The sequence below is a fragment of the Gossypium hirsutum genome, chromosome A08 (assembly GCF_007990345.1).
Source record: "Gossypium hirsutum isolate 1008001.06 chromosome A08, Gossypium_hirsutum_v2.1, whole genome shotgun sequence".
Classification (NCBI taxonomy): domain Eukaryota; kingdom Viridiplantae; phylum Streptophyta; class Magnoliopsida; order Malvales; family Malvaceae; genus Gossypium; species Gossypium hirsutum.
This window is the reverse complement of record NC_053431.1, coordinates 52,788,756-52,801,601: the sequence shown is the minus strand read 5'-3', so window position 1 is coordinate 52,801,601 and position 12,846 is coordinate 52,788,756.

Below are 12,846 nucleotides of genomic sequence, written 5' to 3'. Positions count from 1 at the left end.
CGAGGTGTTCCCGATCTCCAAAAATCACGAAATTAAATCTGGAGTGTCCTTATATATTTAATTTTTTATTTGGAAATTTTGGGTACCAAATTCAACCCGCTGAATCTTTTTTAAAATTTTTATTGAATTTCGTATTTTTTGATTTTTTTGACTTTTTTGACTGATTTTTTTGCGGGAATAATTTTTTTATATTCAATCACAGTGCCAAAAACATGTATGTAAAATTTCAGATCAATAGGACAACCTTTACCCACTCAAATGAATTTTTTTTGAACAATTTTTCTGGGTAAAACTGCTGTTTATGCTTTAAAAAATAGAGATCAGTTTAGAAATCAACCAAGAACACCCAAAACACCCAAAATCTGATACCAAATGATAAAGGGACGCACGCGGACCAAAATCGAGTTGCCAAGTCACGAGAAACTCCTACGAAAACCCTAAACAATCAGATCCAAAACGAAACAGAAAAATTGAAAGATTAGAACTTTGAATTTCCAGATCTGAAATAAAATCCCCAAATCAGCAAAGAATCAAATTGAGAATAGAAATAAGTGTTAGGGTTCTTGAAACCCTCAAGGAGATTGTGATTCTGCCCAATTGAACACCAAGATAGTTTTCCCCAAATTTCGACAATCTAATTTCACCCAAAAAGAGTATGGAAAAACCCTAGAAATTGGGGATTTTTGGGCTGATTCCTTAAGATAGAAAAATGCTGAAAACACAATAAGAACAGAAAATAGATTAGATAATGATTCAGAACAAGTAGAAATAAAGAAAGAATTGACAGTAATAAATTAAAAGATAAGTCCTAAGAAGCCTTGAAATCTCGAAAGATCTCACAACTCCCTTCAAACGGCTCTAATCTCCCCTCCAAAGAATATCAATGGCAAGAAGAAGGTTGAAGATGGCTCCCACAATCACAAGATTGTTAAAACAACTTCTAAAGAAAACTCAAGAGAGAAATCTTGGAGAAAACTCAAAGAAAATTCTGCTCTCAACAAATCTGAAATTTTAATAATAATGATAAGTGTTTAACAAGGTGGACAGCCATGCCTTTAAATAGGCCTTCTAACTAGTCCTAATCTAATTAGAAAACTAAAATAAAAAAAAAAACTCCTAATTATTTTAATATGGAAATTCGGTCAAAGGTCATTTTATCTGGGACTCTTGGACTGAATATTGACATAAAAATTTAAACTAAGTAAATAAATAAATAAATAAATAAAAATAAAACTTTACAACTTGGGCCACTTTGACAATTTGGCCTGATTTTCAACTAAGTATGGATGGATTTCTTGATTGGGCTGGGATTTGCTTATTGGGCCTCGCCTTCAAGAATTTGGGCTTTTGTGACTCGTATCACCTGATGTGATCCGACCCGGGTAGATGAGTCGGATTCACGTAGTTGCCCGATCGTAGTTCGAGAGAGCCGTTCGTGTCTCAGATTTTAGTAATAAAAGTAAAATAATGGATTAGAATAAGCGGAAGGTTTCAAGAAGGGTAAGTTTAGTAATAGGTTCGGTTATGTGTAGCAAAGAAGGGTGATGGATAAATGGGTCAGTTTGGTATAACAAGAAAATAATTCGAAGGATGGGAATGGAAAACGAACTCAACGTCAGGAATGATTCAACACTAAGAAGTGTCACCCCGATTCCTATATTGTTAAGGTGAAAGTATGGATAGATGGATAGGTGAACGCCACACCAAGATTGGTGATAAGTTCAAACAAGACGATTGACGCCACTAGCACAAGCCAGATAAGTCTTTCGAAACTTGTACGAGATATGAGAGGAAGCAACCTCACAAGAACAAATGTTCATTAACAATTTTAGCAAAAGTCCTTTAAAAATGAAAGAAAACAAATATTTATAGGCACATAGATGACCATTCAAATTCGGCATCTAGGTGTTCACACAATAATAAAAACGTTCACACTAATGTATTAAAATAGTTCATAAATACGGCAGATTAATGCACTAGCTGAATGGACACTTTCTTCCCCCTTGGTTTGTGCATGAATGCTTAATCATAAAGAAAGGCTTCAAGTGACTTGTATGTGCACCAAAGGTTGCATTCATCTCCTTGGGACGTTCATGCTTTTGTATGGAACATGTATCCTCATAATTAAACTCTTTAATAGCATGTAGGTTCATAAATGGCAGCATGAACCTAGTAAATTCGTTCTCCCCTTTGTGCATACACTTAATTCAATCAATGTATTGAATTATTGAGTTAATTCCTTCCTTTGGACGTTCTTGAACCCATCCATGCATGTAGTAGCTTATAGGTCAATTCAAAGTGTGAACAGCTACTTCTTGGCCGAATAAGTGCCTTGGAAAGTTAGGAGACAGCCACCATACATGCACTTAAGCCATTCATGCATTCTATCATCCCATGCATTTGATCCATTCATGGACCAGCCTTTAATGTCCATACATGCATTCGACACATGCATGAATTTGTAGAAACCTTGCATCTAGCCGTACATGCACCAGCATTTAATACTTCTTCATTCATGAGTGTGGAATGCCCAAAAGAGATGTTTCTTCATCCATACATTGTACCGTCCAAAGGGATGTACCTACATGAAATAAACAAGTCATTAAGATATCTCATGGACACTCATAAATTCGGCATGATGTGAACACATTAATGTCATGCATTAATTCAGCTATGTGAACATAATCAATTTATGTAATGACTATGGCTTATTAATAACAAATATTAATATAAGACAAGTTTAATGCTTAAATAAATATGTGCAAATTTTTATTTAATGCATTAAAGACAAAACCGAGTTTAAACTAAAATGAGCTAAGCTTTAGCTCGTGAGCTAAAGTTGAGCTGAGGCTAAATTCCTAAGCTGAAGTTGAGCTAAGGTTTAGCTCGTGAGTTGAAAGTGAGCTAGGAGTGAGCTCGGTTTAGCTCAGGTAAGATGGATTGAGCTCGAATAAGCTAGATTTGAGCTGGACGGAGCTCGTGGAGCTGGAAACGAGCTTGGATCAGCTTGCCAACATGTCATTGCTAGGCTTGACAGACTTGCTCGATAAAGTTCATGGGGCGTGCTCGTATCATTCCCCCCTCTTTTAGGCGACTTGTCCTCAAGTCGAGCTATTTATCCATGGGAGAACTTTGACTCGTGCATGGTTTTCCTCGATCAAATGGGATGAAAGATGTCACACAGACCTGAAAAATTCTTACCACAGCCAGTAAAAAGAAACTCAAAGGAGTCAGATTCAAATGTGTTCGATAGTTCATAAAAAATTCATTCAATCGAACATATGCCAAAAATCTCAATTGGTCAAAGCAAGCATACATAAATTTATCAAAGAGTTTCGTTAGACCATCGTTACAAACATGAAAACTAAGTTGGATCCAGGGATAATTGGTTGAAACTGATGGTAGGCACTTAAACACATTATTCCTCATCCAAAACATTTTAATTTCTTTAATCGAATATAGTAACTCATTTGGTCCCTTGTCTTGCTCATGCAAGGTATGCCATGGCCAAAGGTATGCTAACTCTTCCTTTCGTTTTTGAACAACATGAGGGGAGTCTCCAAATTCCAACGTAATAATCACATCATCACAATGCCAAAAGGAAAAATCCATCACATCAAAGTGTAAATAATTTCCAAACAACCAATCAATGGAATTTTCAACTTCAATCGAATTGAGCAAAGATATTTGAAAATTTTCAGATGACTTACCTTGACGAATATGAAGAGAAGACAATTGAGGATTGGGTTTACCTTTCTCGGTCAAAATGAATCTTCTCTCTTTGGATAGATAACGTAAGACAAACCTATTACTCCGATAAATTTGAATAGGTGGTGACGCACCATGACATGACTTGCTCCTCGAGGGGTGGAATTCACAAAAATGAGAATGGTTAGTATTATCGAAAACTATGGACTTAAATGGAAAAGGAAAGTTACCATGGAAATTTGATTCAATTCCAAAAACATAGGTTGGCCTTACCTTCTCGAAATGAAACGAAAATTTCAGATGTGGCCAAACAAGGTGATTAATAAATGAATCAAAATTGAAACCCAAATCATTGAATTTCACCTTCTTATCAAAAGTTTGAACATCAAGCAAACATAATTTGAATGTAAATGATGTAAAATGCTTAATGTTTCCGTAAAATGAATTCATGTAGCAAATACCAGGCTTGAACACACGAACTTGATCATTTGATTTAGCAGGCAACATGTTAAATAAGGAAAATATAATCAACTCATCGCATGATTCAAATTTCACTCGTTCAATTAGACTTGAAAATTTGGCACAACCAAGCATATTCATTTTATCACCAAAGAAACAATGCAACATGTTATCATGCAAGTAAATCAAAGGAAACTTAAACATGCAAATACTCGAACAATTTTGCATCGTAATTTCTACTCGAACAGATAGATCAAAGCATGGAAATCTTGCACAAAATTTCAGAGATTTATCTTGAAGAACAAAGTCAAACAGATCAATTACTTCATGCAAAAATCTTTTAACGCATATATCGAGCAAAGAAGTTGTGTTCATGCAACCTTTCAGAAATTCAAATCCATCACAAATCATTTGAATAGGCACGTTTAAACAGAAAGATGAATTCAAAGAATTTTTATAATCAAACAAATCAAAACGTGAAAAACTGCTATCACACACATTCACAATTTGCACAGGATGAACCAATCCAACAGAATCAACAGAATTGTCGTTATAAAACATGTAATAGGACGGAATCTTCATGACATCTTTTGAAACAACATCGTTAACATTAGTATGTGAACAGTAATTAACCAAATCAAAAGATGGAAGATTTTCAAAAAAAAAGGCCATAAAAATCTATATGAGCAACTTTGTATTCAAACGGCCTCGAATCAATAAATAAGGAATCCTTACCTTTCTTACCTTCAATTGCAAGTGGGTGGCTGTCATTCGTGAACTTACCTTTTTCGAACAACCTAAAACAGCTCTCGTTTGGAAGGTAATGTAGATGGAATTGGTCGCACAAACTTCTAGGAACCTGAAAAGTTAACTCACAGGAAGATCGAACAGGTGGGTTAGTAGAAATAATCCTCACTTGCTCACTTGTTTTCTCACTCGATTCTTTTGTTTCAATTTCTTTTTCATCTTCTTTTTCACTCTCAAATTTCTTTTCGTTCTCTTTTTCAATCTCATTTTCTTTTTCATTTTCTTTTTGCTTTTCAAAGGCTTTTTCAAAGGCTTTTTCAAGTTCTCTCAAGATTCGCCCATTTTCTCTCTTACTTGCCTCTTGCCTCTCTTTTCTTTTTATTTCATTTTCATTTTCTTCTTTTGCTTTTGCTTTTTCTTTTCTTTTCTTTGTTTTCTCTTTACAAGAATGTACAAAAGAACGATGAGAATACAAATCTTGTTCAAAAGATGAAGAACTATTTGCGTATGATTCACAACCAAAACTTTGTGAAGAATACTCCGAGTAAGATTTCTTTGAAGATCTAGTAGGAGTATGTCTTTCTCTTCGAACGCCATCTTGGAACGAATCAAAATCGTAATCGGCTTCTCGTCTTCTCGAATTTCTTGATGAAAAGGACTTTCGATTGAAGTCACTTCTCAAATTCGCTGATGAATATGAGTCATAGTATGAATCTCTTTGTCTCAAAGTAGATGACGAAAAGGAATCACGATTGGAACTTTTTTTCAGGTAGTAGTTGGGGGTATATCTCCGTGGGGTTCTTGGTTCCGTTTTACGACTTGAAAAAACTCGATCACTTTGGTCTCGTTTAGTCACCATTCTTCGCATTTCTTGAACCAAGTATTGGTATTCCGATTCGGTGAACTCTTCGCGTGACATGATTTTTGTTGCTAAAATGTTAGATCACAAAACAAAATAAAAAAATTAAGTACCTCACCACAAACCTCACAATTTCGCTCGGAAAGAAGAAGAAAAAAAGGTGTCACTCCTGCTCATGTTTACACTCGTTTGGCTTTTACCTCCACTCGAATGATCTCACTCGCTCTAGCCTTTTACCACTCAAGCTTACTCTCGTAACCTCGTATTTTGTTTCTTTCGACTTGTCTTGGTGCCTTGGGGTCGATTTCAAGATGGTTACAAAGGTTAGAATGTCACGGTGTACGGGTAGGCTAAAAGAAAATTAGTCTTTGGTGTAGTGTGGCGTTTTGGGGGGGTAAAAGTTGCTGGAAAGAAAGATTGAAGGTCGGAACAAAAATGTAAACAAAAGAATAGATCTTGATCACACACTTTCCTTCTTTTTTTTTAATTTCGTATTTTTTTGTCTCTTTTTTTAATACTTCACAATATCACTATTACAAGAGAGAGAACGAAAATTACAACTTGAATTTTTTTTATTTCAAATTTTTTTTTAACTACGAACCTATTTCGATCTTGTTACAAACGTCGGCGCCTCTCGATTTACAAGCTCTAATACCAAATGATGTCATCCGACCCAGGTAGATGAGTCGAATTCACGTAGTTGCTCGATCGTAGTTCGAGAGAGTCGTTCATGTCTTGGATTTTAGTAATAAAAGTAAAATAATGGATTAGAATAAGCGGAAGGTTTCAAGAAGGGTAAGTTTAGTAATAGGTTCGGTTATGTGTAGCAAAGATGGGTGATGGATAAATGGGTCGGTTTGGTATAACAAGAAAATAATTTGAAGGATGGGAATGGAAAACGAACTCAACGTCAGGAATGATTCAACACTAAGAAGTGTCACCCTGGTTCCTATATTGTTAAGGTGAAAGTATGGATAGATGGATAGGTGAACGCCACACCAAGATTGGTGATAAGTTCAAACAAGACGATTGACGCCACTAGCACAAGCCAGATAAGTCTTTCGAAACTTGTACGAGATATGAGAGGAAGCAACCTCACAAGAACAAATGTTCATTAACAATTTTGGCAAAAGTCCCTTACAATTGAAAGAGAACAAATACTTATAGGCACATAGATGACCATTCAAATTCGGCTTCTAGGTGTTCACACAATAATAAAAACGTTCACACTAATGTATTAAAATAGTTCATAAATTCGGCAGATTCATGAACTAGTTGAATGGACACTTTCTTCCCCCTAAGTGTGTGCATGAATGCTTAATCATAAAGAAAGCCTTCAAGTGGCTTGTATGTGCACCAAAGGTTGCATTCATCTCCTTGGGACGTTCATGCACTTGTATGGAACATGTATCCTCATAATTAAACTCTTTAATAGCATGTAGGTTCATAAATGGCAGCATGAACCTAGTAAATTCGTTCTCCCCTTTGTGCATACACTTAATTCAATCAATGTGTTGAATTATTGAGTTAATTCCTTCCTTTGGACGTTCTTGAACCCATCCATGCATGTGTAGTACCTTATAGGTCAATTCAAAGTGTGAACAGCTACTTCTTGGCCGAATAAGTGCCTTGGAAAGTTAGGAGACAGCCACCATACATGCACTTAAGCCATTCATGCATTCTATCATCCCATGCATTTGATCCATTCATGGACCAGCCTTTAATGTCCATACATGCATTCGACACATGCATGAATTTGTAGAAACCTTGCATCTAGCCGTACATGCACCAGCATTTAATACTTCTTCATTCATGAGTGTGGAATGCCCAAAAGAGATGTTTCTTCATCCATACATTGTACCGTCCAAAGGGATGTACCTACATGAAATAAACAAGTCATTAAGATATCTCATGGACACTCATAAATTCGGCATGATGTGAACACATTAATGTCATGCATTAATTCAGCTATGTGAACATAATCAATTTATGTAATGACTATGGCATATTAATAACAAATATTAATATAAGACAAGTTTAATGCTTAAATAAATATGTGCAAATTTTTATTTAATGCATTAAAGACAAAACCGAGTTTAAACTAAAATGAGCTAAGCTTTAGCTCGTGAGCTAAAGTTGAGCTGAGGCTAAACTCCTAAGCTGAAGTTGAGCTAAGGTTTAGCTCGTGAGTTGAAAGTGAGCTAGGAGTGAGCTCGGTTTAGCTCAGGTAAGATGGATTGAGCTCGATTAAGCTAGATTGGAGCTGGACGGAGCTCGTGGAGGTGGAAACGTGCTTAGATCAGCTTGCCAACATGTCATTGCTCAGCTTGACAGACTTGCTCGATAAAGTTCGTGGGGCGTGCTCGTATCAAAACCTATTATGGTGACGAACGAGAAGGTCCGAGAAAGAATTCATATGCGTAAAGATACTTATCCACGGGGGAATGCTTGCGAAGAGATGATCGTATTTTGTACACGGATCTTTCATATTTTTCCAACAAAAAGATTCTCATCTTGATTCTTCTATGTTATCTTCCTCTTGTAATGAGATCAAAAAATCATCTGAGAAAGAAAAAGAGAGTGAAAGAAAAGAAAAAAAACTTGAACAAGAAAACAAAATTGAAAAAGAGATTGAGCGTGAGTCTTTAAAAAAACAATTGAAATAGAGAAAGAGCTTGAACATGAGATTGTAAAAGAAACAAATGGAGAAGACAAGAGAGAACAAGAAAAAGCGAGGAGTGTTTTAACTCACTGTTCTATGAGTTCTCCTTGTATTGTTTCTTCTCAGGTTCCTGAAGATTCCATTGACAAGCTACAACTTCAATATCTTTCTGAAGAGAGACGATTTCGAATGATTTAGAAAGGTAATATCGAAAATGAAATTCTCCCTCAAGAGCTTGAAGGCAAGCAAGGTAAGGAGTCTTTAAAAATTACATCACGACAAACTAATTTGAACATTATTGAAAAAGGTACCGATGACTTAATTTTTGAAAGATCGCCGCTCACTATGTCGATTAATTGCCATTCTCTGATTATTGATGATTTTGTTTTAAAAAATGGTATGAAAAGTTTTTCTAGTAATGAGTACGGCGTTGGCAAGCTTGTTGATGAAGTAAGATTAAGTCAGTACAAACAAAATTTGATCTTATGTGATAAAGAATGGTCATATAAAATGCCTAATTTGTTTGTTTGTGATGGTAATGTGAATTCTCTATATCATTGTGCATGTTTGTGTAAGTCTGATCAAATGGGAATTACGATGTATGAGTGTTTGAAAATATGCATGCTCAAATTTTCTTTGTCTCACTTGTGTGAGTTGTTGATGGAAGAAAGGCCATTGTCACTTGTAACAATGAACGACCAAAATCGTGTGTTTAAGCCCGAATCAAGTCATCTTAAGTTGTTGCCAAGAAAAGGTGAGCATCATAATTTCTGTTTAAATAAACGTGTGAACAACTTTTGCTTACTTGATGATGTGTTTCTAAATCTGAAAATAAATTTGTTGTACCGTGATAATATGCGAATGCAAAATCAAATATTTGATTCTAGAAATTGCACTATAGTAGGATTTGAAGGATTCAAGCATGTCTTGCATGAGTTTAACTTACCATTGTTTCATATTTCCCCTGTGTTGTTGTCAATGAAACCTTCAAGTCAAAATGAAACAATAAGAGAAAACTTTGCTTCCGACACTGGAAATTATTGTCTTACATCGTTTGGTATCAAGTTATCCAAAGGACTTGAATCAAGTACTTTTGTTGTCCAAAACCATAATTTTCGAGTGCTTAATGGTTCTATTCCAACGATTATGCTTGACCTTTTTATCCATTGTGAAACAGTAAGGTCATTTTCCATCTTTGACCCCAGTATTCATTTTTACAATAAATTCGTGAATGAGATTGAGAAAAGTTCTTTAGAGATTTTTATTCCTAGTGTTGAGAAAAGTTCTTTAGAGATTTTTATTCCTAGTGTCACTAATTTGTTTTACTCTTTTGGAGGTGACACTTGGAGATGGCGTCCCCCTAAAGAGGGAGGGCATGGAAATAACCCATTTCTTTCTCGAACCATTCGTGGTTCCATGGGTTTTGGAAATAACTTTGCTCAAATCGTAAACAAATAGGTTCACGATTTTGAAAATTTTTTCTCGAGCAAGTGGCTCGATTTGAGGACAAATCATCTTCAAGAGGGAAGGAATGATGTGAACCTAGTCGCGTCATGTTACAAATCAGCTCGGCAACATCGAGCATGGCCTAAGCTCGAGGGGCCCAAGTGCAAGATGAAGTTTAATTTCGGCTCAATGAGCTCAATTTCGACTTTGAGTTTATTTTATTTCATTTGATTTTAGTTGCTTGAATAAATTTAATAAGTGGTGTTAGTTAATTAGTTAATTGTCAGCTCAAATAATTAATTAATTTAATGGAGTCTTAAATCTAGACATTTTAATTTAGTATATTAAATATGTCTCATATTATTAAGTGTTTGACGTGTCTAGCTTAGGACATAATTTAATGTGTCTAATTTAAAAAAAATTAATTAGCTGCTGCTAATTTAATTTGTCCAGCCCTTATTTAATTTGTCCTAGCCTAGACATGTTTCTTGGAGTCAGCCGAAATTAAATGTGACCAGAATGGGACAAATTTAATTGATTTTGTCCAACCAAAATTAATTTGTCTTGGCTGCTACCGATTTTCAATGTGTGTGTGTTTAATATGTAATAACCGAATTTAATGTGCAGGAAACAGTAATAAAGGAGCTGCTGGTGCATTAAAGAGCTGCTGGTGCTTAGAACGGCATTAAAGGAGTTGTCTAGCATAAATGGCCGAATTTAATGCAAGGTGCACTTTCCATGGACGACCTAGGAGCATGAAGGCGTGATTAATGCTAGAAGGTTTGATACGACCACACCTCCCGAGTTGTCGGCTGCCAATGAAGATCCTCTCGAGTTGCCCGTAGGACCGATCACCTGAGCTCGAGCAAAGAGATTCAAAGACGCAACAATAGCCTTAGTTGATAGAGTTTGGGGTGAAATCGTTGCTGGACTTCTTGAAAGCTCTTGGACCAGCAAGCCAAGCAAACCATGCATACTCCTTCAAGCTCAAATCAGCTTAAATCAGCTCAACTTCAACTTAACTTAGCTCAACGAGCTCGTTTCAGCTCATTTCATTATTGCATTTATTATGCTGGAATAAATCATTTAAGTTGCTGTTAGTTTTATTAGTTATTTAGTTTTAATAATTAATTTGTCATAATCTGGACATGTTTTAATTATGTTCTAAATTAAGTACTTAATTAATTAGGACTAATTAAATATGTTTTAACTATTACAAAGATTAATTATGTCCAGCCTAATTTATGGTGCAAGATTTATTTATTTATGTTGCCGAATTTAATGTGTCTAAAAGTGATTTAATTTGCTGAATTAATTGTTGTAGGTACATTACCCCTTGGACGGCATAGGTGCATGGATGATTTAAAGTTGGTGTGTTGATCTTTGGTGTCCCCTAAGTGACCATTTAGCCAAACCTTACAACTCTTCAAGAAGACCGATTGGTTGCCCAAGACAAATTAAGGCTGTTCACACCCACCCAGTTATTCCTTTCACACCAAGGGCTGTTCGGTTTTGTTTGTTCACACATGTGTGGCTGTTCAAATCGGTTTGTTCACATTCTAAGACTATTGAAGTGCTCTAGACAGCTCCTTAATCACATGAACATTCGGCTGAACCAAGCAGCAGCATTAATTCCAAATTCAAGCATTTGGCCGAACCTATTGATTGCATTTCAGCTCCCAAACAACCCATTCAATTTTTCTATTGAATCAAGGCATCTAGAAGCTGCCCCTTGCCATTCTCCATGCACAAGAAACTTCAATTAAGCTTCATAAAAAAATTCTGGAATTTTCAGCAACCATTTATGATACGAGCACGCCCCGCGAACTTCATCGAACAAGTCTTTCAAGCCGAGCATTGACATGTTGGCAAGCTGATCCCAGCTCGTTTCCAGCTCCACGAGCTCTGTCCAGCTCAAATCCAGCTTATTCAAGCTCAATCCAACTTGCCTGAGCTAAACCGAGCTCACTCCTAGCTCATATTCAGCTCACGAGCTAAACCTTAGCTCAACTTCACCTTAGGAGTTTAATCTCAGCTCAACTTTAGCTTACGAGCTAAAGCTTAGCTCATTTTAGTTTAACTCAGTTTTGTCTTTAATGCATTAAATAAAATTTGCACATATTTATTTAAGCATTAAACTTGTCTTATATTAATATTTGTTATTAATATGTCATAGATATCGCATAACTTAAATGTGTTCACATTGTGCTGAATTTATGTGTGTTCACATGATGTCTTATGAATTGTTTTATTCCTCGTAGGTACAATGCTCATGGACGGCGCAATGAATGCTTGAAGAAACATCTCTTTTGGACATCCCACATGCATGAATGAACAACATTTAATTAGGTGCATGTATGACCAGATTCAAGGTGTTTACAAGTTCATGTATTTGTCAAATACATGAATGCACAAAATACATGAATGTTTGGGTTCAAATGCACATTCGGTTACATGAATGATGAAGATTCATGCATGAATGTATCTAGAAGATCCAATCCCTTTGGACGGTACACATGCATGCATGGAAGGAAATTAATGCAAGTTAATGTAGGGCTTGGTGCAATGTATGAAAAGGTGCATGTAGAATTGAGGTTCAATGGACGGCATTTAAGGGAGAACATGTACTGGAGACGTTCATGCAAATAGGGGCTATTTAATGTTCATGTTTTGAAGGTTCATGGACCGAATTTATGGAGGAACATACATTGGGACGTTTCATGCATGATCCATGCATTTTCAAGCTAACCATTCAAGTATTCAAGGTGCATTAAAGCTTCATTCGGCCAAGGGGGATGATGGAACATTAAAGGGCTGCACATTCATTGATATTCATGATTTTTCTTCTAGAATTATCTAGGTGTTTATGGCCGAATTTCTTAGCTTCTAAGCTTATCCATTCAGCTACTTTTATTTAGGCTATAAATATATGTTATTTCATTTGTAAGAGGTTAGACTTTTCACT